The 18,284-nt window shown below is 43.8% G+C and overlaps 1 pseudogene; it reads left to right on the forward strand.

The window, feature by feature from the left end:
* LOC122677079 overlaps positions 1–18,284 on the forward strand; it is a 33,021-nt pseudogene that overhangs the window by 11,658 nt on the left and 3,079 nt on the right.

Here is an 18,284-nt window from a genome sequence, read left to right on the forward strand (position 1 = left end):
TCCTGTCCTTGCCTCTTTGCCCACTTCCTGCTTCCATCTGCCCACCTACCAGCCCACCTCATCTCCTGTTTCCTGCCCAGAAGACTTTCTGCCCTTCTCCTCTCACTTTTCTGTAGGCTCCCTATCTGCTTATCTCTCCGTCTGTCTCTGACCCCCTGTATCTCTCACTGGCCACCTGAATCCCAATCATCAGCCCTCCTCCATTCTGTCTACTTTCTCCCTGCGTTTCTCCCCTTCAGCCTGCCTATCTGTCCCTGTATTCATTTCCTTTTGTTGATAAAATAATGTATCACTGCCTCGGGGAATAGGCTCTGACAGCTCTGGAGTGAGATATCTGAAATAGGTTGACCTTGAATAACCAAGATGTTGGCGGGCCCTCTCTCCAGGGATCTAGGACAGGGTCCCACTCTTTGCCTTTTCTGCATCGGGAGCTGTAATCCTTGCATTCCTTGGCTCCTGGGCCCTCCTCCACATTCAAATCCAGCAGCATCTTCAAATGTCCCTCTGCTTCTGTCTTCGCATCACGTTCTCTTTAATCATGACTTTGTGATTAGATGAACAATTCAGATAAGACAGGCTTGTTTTCCTGATCTGGGGTTGAGGACAAGGACACCTGGGCAGCTGTGGCTGGACCTGCAAAGTCCTGTGTGACTACCATCGGCCTGTCCCCCACTCTCTCCCATGTGTGATGAGTCTTCCCATGTATCACTCATATGGCTTCCCCTCTCTCGCCCTCCCTGGATAAAGTTCACAATGTCATATGGAGTGTGTGTGTCTTCTCTGAAAGGAGCTGGGAAGGGAGAGGGAAATGATAGGGAAAGGGAGGGAAAACAGCGGAGAGGATGAGGGGAGATAACACCTGCTCTGTGGGACTGGAACCCCAGCAGGGAGAGTATGTCCGACCCCCCTGCAGCCTCACACTCTGGGTTCCCTCATGCCCCCACACCCTGCCCAGCGTCTGAGGCTTCTGTGACAGCTGAGTCAGGAGGAAGTTCTCATCTCCAAAGGCTCAGAGGGAAGACGCTCACACCAGCACCTGTCGGGGAAGGAACCACCCTGCTCTTCTGTGGTAGCTTTCTCACCACATCTGTAGAGGGGCCCAGCCAGCACCCACCCTGTGCTGAGCAGGGAAGACTTTACAGACTTGTCCAGGCACAAAGGTCTCCACCCCAGAAGAGATTTGAAAAGAGCCCAGCCTGGCCATGTCACCAGCCCCCTGGCAGCCCTACCCCACAGGCAGAACCTCAGGCTCCTCAGAGGCCACAAGTGATGGGGGCATGTGTGTACTGGACGGCCTGGGAGGAACCAGGTGGGCACAAGTGTTAGCTGCTGGGAGAGGATGTCCGATCCAAATCCAGGACAGCTGGTGGTACCTCCCACACAGGACAGCACCTTGGGGTCTCTGGTCTTTCTCCTCAGCCACCATGATGGAGGAGGGGCTTCTTCAGCCCTGGTATTCCCAGAGACTGGGAGGGGGTAGTCCTCCTGACACGGGCACTGACCAGAACAAGGCCCGTGCACTCCTCCTCCAGCCTCTCTGCACCCAGCCCCGCTCTCTTCTGGCTCTGCACCCAGGTCCTCCTCCCACCCACCCCTGGCCTTCCTAACCCAGGGCCCTGGTGCCAGAGGAGACTTCCTGCAGCCCTGGGGCTGCGCTGCTATGGTGCCATGTGCCTCTTGAAGGGGCCTCTCCCCAGCCAGTGCCTGAAGCTGGAACCTTCAGACCAGTTTCCCTTTTCCCCCCACTCACCCCAGGCCCTAGGGCTCAGGGCTAGTTCATCTGCTGCAAGGATGGGCCAGATGGACATTCTGGGCTAGGTGGAGCGTAGGGCAGGAGAGTTGACTGGGAGGGTCCTAGACAAGAAGCTTCTCAGGCCCCCTGGTGTCAGGAGGCACAGAGGGGCTTTAGTTGGTCACACTGAGAGCACATGACAATGGACTCACTCTCCTTTCTGTTCTTAGGGCTGAATCAAGATGCTGAACCAATAAAGGAAAATCCAGTCACTCAGAGTGTGGGGAGGAAGAGCTTCAGAACCTTGAGAGGAACCCAGGACAAGGAGGGGATGGATGGGCTGGGAGGGGGTTGAGTGTAACTGGTTACCCGCCCCTGACCTTTAGTTTGGACAAGCCCCCAAAATGTGGCTCCATAGGTTGTACATGAACCACCTATCAGGAGATCAGGCATTCAAGGAGAGTGTTTGGGTCAGAGTTACATAGGGTGGAAGAGCAGGTCAAGAGGAATCTTAAGGCTCCTGAGAGAGCTGGCTTCCAAGTAGATTCATGGATATCTTTGGTGTTTTACTTGGAATTGTAGGCATTGGATTTGATCTTAACAGAGAGAATTATGAAATAGTGATATAAGTCACTAAAGATGAAACTTCCCTCACCCCTTCCTATTTTGATCTGATCTCCATCTCTTTTCAGTACCCACTGCTCTAAAAGCACTCTCTACTTGCTGAACTCTTATTCACCCTTAAATGCCCCATTCTTTTTTGGTCAGGGGAACAGGTCAGTGTTTATTCCTGGACCACAAGAATTATTTTTATTGTACTAGGGTAAGTTTCTACCTTTAATACAGCCTGTGAGCTCAAGAAATATTTGATGAATGAATGAATGACTGAAAGACCATTCCTGGGAGGTATGTAGGAAATAAATTATTATCCCACCTTTCAAAATAGAAGCTGAGGCTCAGAGAGGACAAGTCACTAGCTTCATAAGTAGTAAAATTGCCCTGGGGCTGGGCCTTCTGGATCCAAGGCCAGTGCTCCATCCACTGGCACAGTCATCCAGGACACACTCCATAGTGGATGGGACAAGCCCTGGGAAACTATTCAGAGGAGCTGAGGTGGGCAGTTCTGAGGTCCAACAGAGAAGGATTTCAATTTCACCGGGGTCTCTCAGAGTCTGTTTTCTGCTGACAACATCACTTTTCCTCTCTGAAGTTAGTTTTCCTCTCTGAAATGGGGATGATAATAAAACAAACCACATCTACTGAAAGTCTGTCAAACCAAACTGTGACTGACAAGTTTCAAGTCAGCTCTATTTGCAGCTGTGTCTCAGCACCAGACAGATAGCATGGCACATTGCAGCTTCTCATTAAATATTTGGTAAGAAATAAGGAGAAGGAAAAGTGGGGGTATGCCTGGCCATTGTCACTGTCAGCTAAGAAAGCTTTTCTCCCACTCTTCCTGAAAGTGTATCCTGCACAATCAACTCTGGAGTCCCAGGTCTGAGCTCTGCCTTCACCTTCACCCTCCCCCAGGTGGGCGGGGAGATTCTCCAGACTGGGTGCTCAGGGAAAATCAACCACAGTCAGGGAGAGTCAGCAATCCAGAGCCACTGCACCATGAGTGTCTCTGCACTGAGCCCCACCAGAGAAGCCTGGGCAGTGTCTCTGGGCTCCTGCAGGTGCTCTCCCTGCTCGGCCTAGTTCTGCTTCTGCTCAAGGCAACACAGTTCTACCTGCACAGACGGTGGCTACTCAAAGCCCTTCGTCAGTTCCCGTCTCCTTCTTCCCACTGGTTCTATAGGCACAAGCAGGAGGTAGGATGGAGCTGGACCAGGGATTGGGAGGGCCGGGAGGGGTGGGGCTCTAGGGCACGGTCATGGTCAGTTAGTCCATGGGACAGAGGCTTGCTGTGTGACCAGCACATGACTCCATGAAGTAACCCAGCTAACCTCTCAGGTCTTGGCTCCTCACCCAGTCCTGGGGACTCATTCCTCCCAGGCCCTGTGTTGGTGTCCACGTGTCTGTCAGACACTGCCTCCTCAGGGAGATCTCAGGCTGTCCTGGAAACCCTGCCCTTTGAGGACAACAGCTGTTCCTTCCTGAGTCTCCCCGTTCTCCAGGCTGAGCACCTTCAGGTGTTCTCACAGGCTTCCAGATACTTCTCTGCCCCATCCCTCAATCCCACCCTTCCTGCCTGGCCCTGAGCTTGCCTGGGAGCACAAATGTTAGTCTGACAGATCAGCCCTGTGGGTTCACTGTGTGTGGAGACAACAGACAGGAATCTAAGACAGTGTCATGTCTCAGGAAAAGAGGCTCACTTGCTGGGTGGGGAATTATATCAGCTGTAGAGACAAACCAGGTCAGTTTGTTCAGACTGAGGGATTATACGGTCTCATGATATCAGTGCCTAAACCCTGACATGTTCCTAGCACAGAAGAGTGAAGCTTCCCAGGATGGGGCCAGGTGAGAAGAAGTGAAATTTGAGTTGCCTGCCTGGTGTCCTGTCTCTGGACCATGAGCTCTTGGAACTGAGCCTGTAATCCCCCTCACCCTGAGCACTCAGCACAGAGCCTGCACAGAGGGGTGTCAGTCCATTGTGTGGAGGGACGGGAAGGAGGGAAAGCAGCAGCTTATAGGCTGCGAAGGCCAAGCAGCTCCCCACCCAGCACTGGCACCACTAGCCTGGGGGTTGGGAAGCTCAGAGCAAAGATAGAAGCCACGTGGAGAGGGGTCGCCAAGGGTGTGTGGCTTAAACAAGTGTTAGGAGACAGTCAGGAGTTGCAGAGAGCTGAGACCTCTCTTTCTCTGCAGCACGATTAGAACAGAGTGGAGCCAGAGACAGGAGCCCAAACCCCATGCGGCCTGGCCCAGTACCTCTCTCCTTCCTAATCTCCAGCACCCTAGGTTACTCAAGATCGTCCCCATCTGCCTATGCATTCCAGATTCTGGGACTCTGCTCTCATGGGCCCTCTCCCTGGAATGCTGTTGTCCCTTATGTCCATCTACCAAGGCCCAACCCCAAGCCATCTTCTCCAAGATGGGTCACTCACAAATGAAGAGGACAACTCTTTTTTTCCCTTGCACATCCTTCTCCTAAATCAGCAATAACCAGATTTAGTTATTTTAGTCTTCAGTCTTCTAAAGACTATTTTAATCTTTAGTCTTCAGTCTTCAATACTATGAGCTCCTTCTGGGAGAGCTTGCCTCTGGTTAAACTTTGTAACCCAAAAGCATCCTGGTAAATGATGAGTCAAAGAATGAGCAAGTGGAGGAAAAAGAGCTTTCTAATGTCCAAGTCTGAGTTGGGCCCCCTTCCCCAAAGCTTCCCCATAGGCTCTGTCTTCCTTCCATCACACATTCATGACCCCCCTCCTGTTATGACTGCTTAATTTCTCAGTCTCCTCCTCTAGCCTGCAGACTCCAAACAGATTAGCCACATCCTAATTCTGTGCCTTAAATTAGAGTCTGGCACAGAGTAAATGCTTGGTAAACACAAGCTTAGTGAAGGAACATGACCCACAGTAGACAGATTGCCTCAGAGCTCCTGAGTCCTGATGGGAGAAGGATGCAGGCAGAGATGAGATACCAAAGTGCAGAGGGTTGCTCTGAGTTACACAGAAAACACTGAAATAAAGATGATGTGACTACATGGAATATGCCTGGGACCAAATGTTGGTGAGAAATCCAGAGGTGACCAAATAAAGCTGAGTCTCCAAAGTTGAGGAGAGACAGTTGCTCTCTGGCAAAGAGGTGGGCCACCAGGTAGAGGGAAGAATGTGAGCAAAGACCTGGAAGATGAGCAGGTGAACCCAGTGCAAGAAGCGCTGGCAGCAGCATCTTGGGGGCAGAGCAATGGGTCCTACAGAATCGCCAGCCTGTCAGGGCAAGAATAGAGAGAGTAAAATCAGAAAGGAAAGGGCTTGGTGGTCAACATTCACGGGAGTACAAAGGTTCCACTATAAGATGGGAAGTGCACATAAATTTCTGGATATTAGTAAATTAAAATGAGGCAAAAAGTTCACATATCAAAATTTTAGTTCAATACAATTTTTATACGTGTACATCCAGAAACTGTCCTGCAACTGTGTACATACTCAATTAGCAAAATAACATTATATAGATACAATTTAGTACTTACTTTTTTTAAGCAGTCATATACATTCCAAACATTCTTTCATATTAACAAATGTTTACATACATACTGGGATAATAGTGAAGATATATAATAATCAATATTAAATTTAAATATGAATTTAAATCATAAGTTTAAGTTTGCCATTTCTTCCTCCACGGAATCATCCCAACCCAGGGATAGAATCCACGTCTCCTGTGTCTCCTACATTGCAGGCAGATTCATTACCTGCTGAACCATCAGGGAAGCCCTTTAAAATATAACCTATTTTATAATCTAAATAAAATTATATGACAAAACTGCTGACCAAGTGATATGTTTTATCATAAATTGCTCATGCAAATGTTGTAAAAATAACTTCCAAAAGTTTTGTACACCAGGGGTTTTCCTGGTGTAAGTTTCTGTAGGTAATTTGTTTTTTGTTTTTTTTTTTCTTTTTTTTTTTGGATGATTACACTCCAATTTTATTTTATTTTTTCATTTATTTTTATTAGTTGGAGGCTAATTACTTTACAATATTGTAGTGGTTTTTGCCATATATTGACATGAATCAGCCATGGATTTACATGTGTTCCCCATCCCGATCCCCCCTCCCACCTCCCTCCCCATCCCATCCCTCTGGGTCTTCCCAGTGCACCAGCCCTGAGCACTTGTCTCATGCATCCAACCTGGGCTGGTGGTCTGTTTCACCCTTGATAGTATACTTGTTTCAATGCTATTCTCTCTGAACATCCCACCCTCGCCTTCTCCCACAGAGTCCCAAAGTCTGTTCTGTACATCTGTGTCTCCTTTTTCTGTTTTGCATATTGGGTTATTGTTACCATCTTTTTAAATTCCATATATATGTGTTAGTATACTATATTGATCTTCATCTTTCTGGCTTACTTCACTCTGTATAATGGGCTCCAGTTTCATCCATCTCATTAGAACTGATTCAAATGAATTCTTTTTAATGGCTGAGTAATATTCCATGGTGTATATGTACCACAGCTTCCTTATCCATTTGTCTGCTGATGGGCATCTAGGTTGCTTCCATGTCCTGGCAATTATAATCAGTGCTGCAATGAACACTGGGGTGCACGTGTCTCTTTCAGATCTAGTTTCCTTGGTGTGTATGCCCAGGAGTGGGATTGCTGGGTCATACGGCAGTTCTATTTCCAGTTTTTTAAGGAATCTCCACACTGTTCTGCATAGTGGCTGTACTAGTTTGCATTCCCACCAACAGTGTAAGAGGGTTCCCTTTTCTCCACACCCTCTCCAGCATTTATTGCTTGTAGACTTTTTGATAGCAGCCATCCTGACTGGCGTGAAATGGTACCTCACTGTGGTTTTGATTTGCATTTCTCTGATAATGAGTGATGTTGAGCATCTTTTCATGTGTTTGTTAGCCATCTGTATGTCTTCTTTGGAGAAATGTCTGTTTAGTTCTTTGGCCAAATTTTTGATTGGGTCATTTATTTTTCTGGAATTGAGCTGCAGGAGCTGCTTATATATTTTTGAGATTAATCCTTTGTCTGTTGTTTCGTTTGCTATTATTTTCTCCCATTCTGAGGGCTGTCTTTTCACCTTGCTTATAGTTTCCTTTGTTGTGCAAAAGCTTTTAAGTTTCATTAGGTCCCATTTGTGTATTTTTGCTTTTATTTCCATTACTCTGGGAGGTGGGTCATAGAGGATCCTGCTGTGATTTATGTCAGAGAGTGTTTTGCCTATGTTCTCCTCTAGGAGTTTTATAGTTTCTGGTCTTACATTTAGATCTTTAATCCATTTTGAGTTTATCTTTGTGTATGGTGTTAGAAAGTGTTCTGGTTTCATTCTTTTACAAGTGGTTGACCAGTTTTCCCAGCACCACTTGTTAAAGAGGTTGTCTTTTCTCCATTGTATATTCTTGCCTCCTTTGTCAAAGATAAGGTGTCCATAGGTGTGTGGGTTTATCTATGGGCTTTCTATTCTGTTCCATTGATCTATATTTCTGTCTTTGTGCCAGTACCATACTGTCTTGATGACTGTGGCTTTGTAGTAGAGCCTGAAGTCAGGCAGGTTGATTCCTCCAGTTCCATTCTTCTTTCTCAAGATTACTTTGGCTATTCGAGGTTTTTTGTATTTCCATACAAATTGTGAAATTATTTGTTCTAGTTCTGTGAAAAATACCGTTGGTAGCTTGAGAGGGATTGCATTGAATCTATAGATTGCTTTGGGTAGTATAGCCATTTTCACAATATTGAGTCTTCCAATCCATGAACATGGCATATTTCTCCATCTATTTGTGTCCTCTTTGATTTCTTTCATCAGTGTTTTATAGTTTTCTATATATAGGTCTTTTGTTTCTTTAGGTAGATTTACTCCTAAGTATTTTATTCTTTTTGTTGCAATGGTGAATGGTATTGTTTCCTTAATTTTTCTTTCTATTTTCTCATTGTTAGCATATAGGAATGCAAGGGATTTCTGTGTGTTAATTTTATATCCTACAACATTACTATAATCATTGATTAGCTGTAGTAATTTTCTGGTAGAGTCTTTAGGGTTTTCTATGTAGAGGACCATGTCGTCTGCAAACAGTGAGAGTTTTACTTCTTCTTTTCCTATCTGGATTCCTTTTATTTCTTTTTCTGCTCTGATTACTGTGGCCAACACTTCCAAAACTGTGTTGAATAGTAGTGGTGAGAGTGGACACCTTTGTCTTGTTCCTGACTTTAAGGGAAATGCTTTCAATTTTTCACCATTGAGGATAATGTTTGCTGTGGGTTTGTCATATATAGCTTTTATTATGTTGAGGTATGTTCCTTCTATGCCTGATTTCTGGAGAGTTTTTACCATAAATAGATGTTGAATTTTGTCAAAGGTTTTTTCTGCATCTATTGAGATAATCATATGGTTTTTATCTTTCAATTTGTTAATGTGGTGTATTACATTGATTGATTTGCGGATATTAAAGAATCCTTGCATTCCTGGGATAAAGCCCACTTGGTCATGATGTATGATCTTTTTAATATGTTTTTGGATTCTGTTTGCTAGAATTTTGTTAAGGATTTTTGCATCTATGTTCATCAGTGATATTGGCCTGTAGTTTTCTTTTTTTGTGGCATCCTTGTTTGGTTTTGGTATTAGGGTGATGGTGGCCTCATAGAATGAGTTTGGACGTTTACCTTCTTCTGCAGTTTTCTGGAAGAGTTTGAGTAAGATAGGTGTTAGCTCTTCTCTAAATTTTTGGTAGAATTCAGCTGTGAAGCCATCTGGTCCTGGGCTTTTGTTTGCTGGAGGATTTCTGATTACAGTTTCGATTTCTGTGCTTGTGATGGGTCTGTTAAGATCTTCTGTTTCTTCCTGGTTCAGTTTTGGAAAGTTATACTGTTCTAAGAATTTGTCCATTTCTTCCAAGGTGTCCATTTTATTGGCATAGAGCTGCTGGTAGTAGTCTCTTATGATCCTTTGTATTTCAGAGTTGTCTGTTGTCATCTCTCCATTTTCATTTCTAATTTTGTTGATTTGGTTCTTCTCCCTTTGTTTCTTGATGAGTCTGGCTAACGGCTTGTCAATTTTATTTACCTTTTCAAAAAACCAACTTTTAGCTTTGTTGATTTTTGCTATGGTCTCTTTTGTTTCTTTTGCATTTATTTCTGCCCTAATTTTTAAGATTTCTTTCCTTCTACTAACCCTGGGGTTTTTCATTTCTTCCTTATCTACTTGCTTTAGGTGTAGAATTAGGTTATTTATTTGACTTTTTTCTTGTTTCTTGAGGTAAGCCTGTATTGCTATGAACCCTCCCCTTAGCACTGCTTTTACAGTGTCCCATAGGTTTTGGGTTGTTGTGTTTTCATCTTCATTCATTTATATGCATAGTTTGATTTCTTTTTTGATTCTTCTATGATTTGTTCATTATTCAGAAGCCTGTTATTTAGCCTCCATATGTTGGAATTTTTAATAATTTTTTTCCTGTAATTGAGATCTAATCTTACTGCATTGTGGTCAGAAAAAATGACTGGAATGATATCAATTTTTTTGAATTTACCAAGGCTAGATTTATGGCCCAAGATGTGATCTATTCTGGAGAAGGTTCCATGTGCACTTGAGAAAAAGGTGAAATTCATTGTTTTGTGGTGAAATGTCCTATAGATATCAATTATGTCTAGCTGGACCATTGTGTCATTTAAAGTTTTTGTTTCCTTGTTAATATTCTGTTTATTGATCTGTCCATAGGTGTGAGTGCGGTATTAAAGTCTCCCACTATTATTGTGTTTTTGTTGATTTCCCCCTTCATTCTTGTTAGCATTTGCCTTACATATTGTGGTGCTCCTATGTTGGGTGCATATATATTTATAATTGTTATATCTTCTTCTTGGATTGATCCTTTGATCATTATGTAGTGTCCTTCTTTGTCTCTTTTCACAGCCTTTATTTTGAAGTCTATTTTATCTGATATAAGTATTGCGACTCCTGCTTTCTTTTGGTCTCCATTTGCGTGGAATATTTTTTTCCAGCCTTTCACTTTCAGTCTGTATGTGTCCCTTGCTTGAGGTGGGTCTCTTGTAGACAGCATATATAGGGGTCTTGCTTTTGTATCCATTCAGCCAGTCTTTGTCTTTTGGTTGGGGCATTCAACCCATTTACATTTAAGGTAATTATTGATAAGAATGGTCCCGTTGCCATTTGCTTTGTTGTTTTGGGTTCACGTTCATACAACCTTTCTGTGTTTCCTGTCTAGGGAAGATCCTTTAGCATTTGTTGAAGAGCTGGTTTGGTGGTGCTGAATTCTCTCAGCTTTTACTTGTCTGTAAAGCTTTTGATTTCTCCATCATATCTGAATGAAATCCTTGCTGGGTATAGTAATCTGAGTTGTAGGTTATTCTCTTTCATAACTTTAAGTATGTCCTGCCATTCCCTTCTGGCCTGAAGAGTTTCTATTGAAAGATCAGCTGTTATCCTTATGGGAATCCCCTTGTGTGTTATTTGTTGTTTCTCCCTTGCTCCTTTTAATATTTGTTCTTTGTGTTTGATCTTTGTTAACTTGACTAATATGTGTCTTGGGGTGTTTTGCCTTGGGTTTATCTTGTTTGGGACTCTCTGGGTTTCTTGGATTTGGGTGGCTGTTTCCTTCCCCATTTTGGGGAAGTTTTCAGCTATTATCTCCTTGAGTATCTTCTTATGGCCTTTCTTTTTGTCTTCTTCTTCTGGGACTCCTATGATTCGAATGTTGGGGCGTTTCACATTGTCCCAGAGGTCCCTGAGGTTGTCCTCATTTCTTTTGATCCTTTTTTCTTTTTTCCTCTCTGCTTCATTTATTTCCACCATTTTATCTTCTACATCACTTATCCTATCTTCTGCCTCTGTTATTCTACTGTTGGTTCCCTCCAGAGTGTTTTTGATCTCACTTATTGCATTATTCATTTTTAATTGACTCTTTTTTATTTCTTCTAGGTCCTTGTTAAACATTTTTTGCATCTTCTCAATCCTTGTCTCCAGGTTATTTATCTGTAACTCCATTTTGTTTTCAAGATTTTGGATCATTTTTATTATCATTATTCTAAATTCTTTTTCAGGTAGATTCCTTATCTCCTCCTCTTTTGTTTGGCTTGGTGGGCATTTTTCATGTTCCTTTACCTGCTGGGTATTTCTCTGCCTTTTCATCTTATTTAGATTGCTGGGTTTGGGGTGGCCTTTTTGTATTCTGGTAGTCTGTGGTTCCTTTTTATTGTGGAGGTTTCTGCCAGTGGGTTGGGCTGGGTGTTTGGCTTGTCGAGGTTTGCTGGTTAGAGAAGTTTGTGTTGGTGTTCTGTTGGGTGGAGCTGGATTTCTTTTCTCTGGAGTGCAATGGAGTGTCCAGTAGTGAGTTTTGAGATGGGTCTATGTGTTTGGTGTGACTTTGGGCAGCCTGTATATTGACTCTCAGGGCTATGTTCCTATGTTGCTGGAGAATTTGCATGTTATATCTTGCTCTGGAACTTATTGGCTCTTGGGTGGTGGTTGGTTTCAGTGTAGGTATGGAGGTTTTTTTATGATCTCTTATTAATTAATGTTCCCTGTAGTCAGGAGTTCTCTGGTGTTCTCAGATTTTGAGCTTAAGCCTCTTGCCTCTGGATTTCAGTCTTACTCTTTCAGTAGCCTCAAGACTTCTCCCTCCATACAGCACTGATAATAAAACTTCTGGATTAATGGTGAAAAGACTCTCCACAGTGAGGGACACCCAGAGAGGTTCACAGAGTTACATGAAGAAGAGGAGAGGGAGGAAGGAGACAGAGGTGAGCAGGAGGAGAAAAAGGGGGATTCAAGAGAAGAGAGACAGATCTAGGCAGTACTCTGTTCCCTAAGTGTTCTCTGCAGCCCAGAATACTCACAGAGATTCACAGAATTGGGTTGAGAAGAGAAGGGGGAGGGAGGAGATAGAGGTGATCTGGGGGAGAAAAAGGAGTATCAAAAGGGGGAGAGAGTGATCAAACCAGTAATCACATTCCTGAGTAAAAATGGGTACTGAAGTTTGGATTCTTAAATGTCCAAAGTTGGTATCAAATACTGAAAAACAAAGATTAAAAATCTAGAGTAGAGGTTAGACTCTTAAAAATACAATAGTAAAAAAACACAAAAACATTTAAGAAATATATATGGAGTTCACTTTAAAAATAGGGTCCTTATTTTTTGGGGGGGCAGGTTATATTGGGTTATAAAAATGAAAATTGAGGAGTAATAGAGGACTTAAAAAAAAAGAAAGAGAAAAAAATTTTTTAATTAAAAATTAAAAAATAGTAGTAAAAATATACCTAGGAATTTCTCTGGAGCTGTTGCGGGCAGTGTGGGTTCAGTTCAGTTTCAGATAGCTCCTTGTTCGAGCTTACACTTCTCGCTATCTATAGGCCCCTTCCAGTGTAGTCTGTGTTAACTACAGGGATTTTAATCTGTTGCACCTGTCACTTCTGAAGCGGTTCCCTTTGTCTCTTTGGCTTCTGTTTGCAGGTCTCTGCAGTGTCTAATTTCTGCCCTGACACTCGCCGGCAGAGGTGGTCTCTTGTTTAGGTTTGCTTGTTCAGTCGTGCTGTGGGGAGTGGGGGCGCTGCAGACAAATGTCACTGGCCTGTGTGGGGAGCACTCACGGTTTTCCGGCCACACTGGGTTTGCCCCGGCTCGGGGCGGGTGTGTGTGCTTTCACCGTCTACTCTGCTCAGGCTCCAGGCTGCTCTCCAGGGAGCGGGCCCTGCGTTGCGTGCACTTCCCAGGCCTATGCCGCTCAGATTCAGGTTTTCGGGTATTCCACAAAAGCACAGACTCGGTTGGGCCTGCGTTTTGTGCCTTCCCTGGTCAGAGCAGCTCAGGCAGCCAGGAGCTTGACAAGCGCACTCTCCCCGGGTGCAGAGCGCCTTCTCCCCTCCCCGGTCCCAGCCTCAGTTTCCATGTGCGACCCTCCCAGCGGATGTCAACCATCCAGAATCTCAGGAAGTCTTTGGTTAGAAACTGGAAGCTTGTTTGCGGTTTGGTAGGGGATGCCATCTCTGGGGCCGAGTTTGCCCTCTCTCCCCTCCCCTCTGCCTCCTGCCTCCGGCGGGGGATGGGCCGGTCTGCCGCCAGCTAGCTCTTCTCTGGCATTTGCTCAGTCCTTCGTTCTGGGAACCGGTGGGTAGTGCCTAAGTTTAGGGCTTTTCCCAACTTAATTCTTTCTCTCTTGCTATCCCACAGTTTAAGTTGCTATCTCACGTTAGCTCCCTCCAATTGCCCTCAGGGCATTCGGGCCCTGTCCTTACCATAAGCACTGCCGCCCGCTCCTCTCCATTCCGCCCCCACTTGCTGGTGGCGGATGCGAGCGTCTGGGGTACTTTTCTGCTGGGAGTTGCTTTTAGGCATGTAATCTGTGGGTTTTATTTATTTTTCCTCCCAGTTAGGTTGCCCTCCGAGATTCAAAAACTTCCCCCATACCCGCCAGTGAGAGGGTTTCCTGGTATTTGGAAACGTCCTCTATTAAGACTCCCTTCCCGGGACGGATCTCTGTCCCTAACTCTATTGTCTCTCTTTTTATCTTTTATATTTTGTCCTACCTCCTTTTGAAGACAATGGGCTGCTTTTCTGGGTGTCTGATGTCCTCTGCTAGCAATCAGAAGTTGTTTTGTGGAGTTTGCTCAGCGTTCAAATATTCTTTCAATGAATTTGTAGGGGAGAAAGTGGTCTCCCCATCCTATTCCTCCACCATCTTAGTTCCCTCCCCATCTGTAGGTAATTTGTAGTGCTGGCCCATAGGTCGACTAGACAGTGGGACAGAATCTGGTCTGAGGACAAGGATTTCGGGTCAGAAGAAATAGTTCTAAACTCTTAGTTCTGCTGGTGCATTCAGAGTGATCATCTAGTACCCATCCTGCCCTTCACCCCCACTCCAGCTCTGGCAGTGAAATAAGGGTTTTATTGACTTGTTTTTCCCTTGGTGACAGTTCCAAGAGGAGATCAAGCTGCAACCCCTACTCATACTGCAAAGGGTAAAGAAATACCTCAGAGCCTGTGCTCACTGGATGTGGGGAACTAACGCCCTGACTAAATGAAAGTGGCCCTAGGAGATCAGGTGAGATAGAAACCCACATCCAAACAGGAGTAAGTCTCCCCTCTTGGGTACAAGCCACTGGGTATGAAATTCTACAAGAGACTGGCACTTGAGACATCAAGGTCTAAACTCTTCTTTAATCAGCTATGTGTAAAGCCTCCTCAGACAACCACTTTGCTTTCTTGCATTTCTTTTTCTTTGGGATGGCATTGGTCACTGCCTCCTGTACAAGATTACAAACCTCCACCCATAGTTTTTCAGACAATAAAGTGTCTAATCCTTTGAATCTATTCATTATTTCCACTGTATAAGGGATTTGATTTAGGTCATATCTGAATGGCCTAGTGGTTTTCCCTACTTTCTTCAATTTAAGCCTGATTTGGCAATAAAGAATGATCTGAGCCCCAGTCGGCTCCAGGTCTTGTTTTTCCTGACTGTATAGAGCCTCTCCATCTTCAACTGCAAAGAATATAATCAATCTGATTTAGGTATGGCCATTTAGTGATGTCCGTGTGTAGAGTTGTCTCTTGTGCTGTTGGAAAGGGCTGTTTGCAATGACCAGCAAGTTCTCTTAACAAAACTCTGTTAACTTTTTCCCTGCTTCATTTTGTACTCTAAGGTCAAACTTGCCTGTTACTCCAGTATCTAACTTCCTACTTTTGCATTCCAGTACCCTATGATGAAAAGGACATCTTTTTTTTTTTTTTTTTTGGTGTTAATTCTAGAAGGTCTTGTAGGTCTTCATAGAATCAGTCAATTTCAGCTTCTTTGCCATTAGTGGTTGGGGCATAGACTTGGATTACTATGGTGTTGAATGGTTTGCCTTGGAACAAGCCAAGATCATTCTCATTTTTGAGACTGTACCCAAGTACTTCATTTTGGACTTGTTTGTTGGTTATGAGGGCTACTCCATTTCTTCTAAAGGATCCTTTCCCACAGTAGTAGATATAATGGTCATCTTACTTAAATTCACCTATTCACATCCATTATAGTTCACTGATTCCTAAGATGTAAATGTTCACTTATGCCAGCTCCTCTTTGACTACATCCAACTTAACTTGATTCATGGACCTAATATTTCAGGTTCCTGTGTAATATTGTTCTTTACAGAACTGTACTTAACTTTCACCACCAGATATATCCACAACTGAGTGTCATTTTTGCTTTGGCCCAGCCACTTGATTCTTTCTGGACCTATTGTCCTCCACTCTTCTCCAGTAGCATATTGGACATCTTCCTACCTGGGGGGTTCATCTTCGGGTGTCATATTTTTTTGCGTTATCATACTGTTCATGGGGTTCTTGCAGCAAAAATACTGGAGTGGCTTGCCATCCCCTCCTCCAGTGGATCACATTTTGTCAGAACTCTCCCCTATAACTCATCCATCTTGGGTGGCCCTGCGTGGCATGGCTCATAGCTTCATTGATTATAAAAGCCCCTTCAACACAACAAGGCTGTTATCCATGAAGGGAAGATATCTGCTCAGTTCAATTCAGTTCAGTTGCTCGGTCGTGTCCAACTCTTTGCAACCCCATGAATCACAACTCGCCAGTCCTCCCTGTCCACTGCTACATACTGCCAAATAAAATTCAAGATTATCAACTTATATGAGAAATCTGAGAACAAGGAAAGACTTATCAAATTCATTTGGACTCTCCAAGGAGTGAGACAGGCACAAGAAGCCTCTGCTGATCCCTTGGCTCTAGTTCCTCATAGCTTTCAGGCAAAGAAGAGAAGCCCACTCTGGGTCCCTTTGTGGTCACCATCAACTTAAAAAGTGCACAACATAAAAGCTGCTAGTTAAGTTTTGTCTGGATCAAAATGAGGACTGCAGCACAGGAGACAGCACCTCAGATAGCTCTGAGAAAGTGCTCCAGGGAAGCATGGCAGGGATATATCTATATATATATATAGCAGAAAGTTTCTGGTAGTTACAAGGAACAGTCATCACCCAGAAGGGCTTTAGTGCTTTTCTAAGTATGAGGAGACACAACAATAGGGCTCATAAAATCAGCTCCTGAAAATATATAACTATCTGATGATCTGTTCTACCAGTTTTTCCCCAAGTACAGAGTTCCTCATTTCTTCTGTCTACCCTGAACTATTTTCAGGGGATATTGACGATCAGCAGCTGTGGGAGCACATGATTTAACCCCTGTAGAGGAAGATGGCAAGTGCCAATGACACAGGCCAGTTTGCAATTGACAATATAAATGCATATATGACACCTTTTCTAGTTGTCATAATTTTTTAAAATTAAAAAAATTTTAGACTGTAATGAGCTGACTGAAGGATTTTAGTTTCCCACCAGGGATGGATCTAATAGACAGAGGGCCTGAAGAACTATGGATGGAGGTTTGTGACATTGTACAGGAGGTAGTGATCAAAACCATCCCCAAGAAAAAGAAATGCAAAAAGGCAAAATGATTGTCTGAGGAGGCCTTACAAATAGCTGAGAAAAGAAGAGAAGTGAAAGGCAAAGGAGAAAAGGAAAGATATACCCATCTGAATGCAGAGTTCCAAAGAATAGCAGGGAGAGATAAGAATGCCTTTTTAAGTCATCAGTGCAAAGAAATAGAGGAAAACAATAGCATGGGAAAGACTAGAGATCTCTTCAAGAAAATTAGAGATACCAAGGGCACATTTCATGCAAAGATGGGCACAATAAAGGACAGAAACAGCGTGGATGTAACAGAAGCAGAAGATATTAAGAAGAGGTAGGAAGAATACACAGAAGAATTAAACAAAAGAGATCTTCATGACCCAGATAACCACGATGGTGTGACCACCCACCTAGAGCCAGACATCGTGGAGTACGAAGTCAAGTGGGCCTTAGGGAAACATCACTGTGAACAAAGCTAGTGGAGATGATGGAAACAGCTGAGCTATTTCAAGTCCTGAAAGATGATGCTGTTAAAGTGCTACACTCAATATGCTAACAAATTTGGAAAACACAGCAGTGGCCACAGGACTGGAAAAGGTCAATTTTCATTCCAATCCCAAAGAAATGCATGCCAAAGAATGTTCAAACTACTGCATAATTGCTCTTATCTCACATGCTAGCAAAGTAATGCTCAAAATTCTCCAAGCAAGGCTTCAATAGTAAGTGAACTGAGAATGTCCAGATGTTCAAGTTGGATATAGAAAAGGCGGAGGAACCAAAGATCAAATTGCCAACATCCATTGGATCATAGAAAAATCAAGCGAATTTCAGAAAAACATCTGCTTCATTGACTACGCTAAAGCCTTTGACTGTGTGGATCACAACAAACTGTGGAAAATTCTTCAAGAGATGGGAATACCAGATCACCTTACCTGCCTCCTGAGAAACCTGTATGCATGTAAAGAAGCAACAGTTAGAACCGGACATGGAACAACTGACTGGTTCCAAACTGGGAAAGGAATATGTCAAAGCTGTATATTGTCACCCTGCTTATTTAATTTATATGCATCATGTGAGTACATGATGTGAAATGCCAGGCTGGATAAAGCACAACCTGGAATTAAGATTGCCAAGAGAAATATCAATAAACTCAGATACACAGATGACACCACCCGTATGTCAGAAAGCCAAGAGGAACTAAAGAGCCTCTTGATGAAAGTGAAAGAGGAGAGTGAAAAAGCTGGCTTAAAACTCAGTATTCAAAAAACAAAGATCATGGCATCCTGTCCCATCACTTCATGGCAAACAGATGGGGCAACAATGGAAACAGTGACAGACTTCATTTCGGGGAGCTCCAAAATCACTGCTGGAGAAGGAAATGGCAACCCACTCCAGTATTCTTGCCTGGAGAATCCCAGGAAAAGAGGAGAGCCTGGTGGGCTGCCACCTATGGGATCGCACAGAGTCGGACACAACTGAAGTGACTTAGCAGCAGCAGCAGCAGCAAAATCACTGCAGATGGTAACTGCAG

The sequence above is a fragment of the Cervus elaphus genome, chromosome 20 (genome assembly GCF_910594005.1).
Source record: "Cervus elaphus chromosome 20, mCerEla1.1, whole genome shotgun sequence".
Classification (NCBI taxonomy): Eukaryota; Metazoa; Chordata; class Mammalia; order Artiodactyla; family Cervidae; genus Cervus; species Cervus elaphus.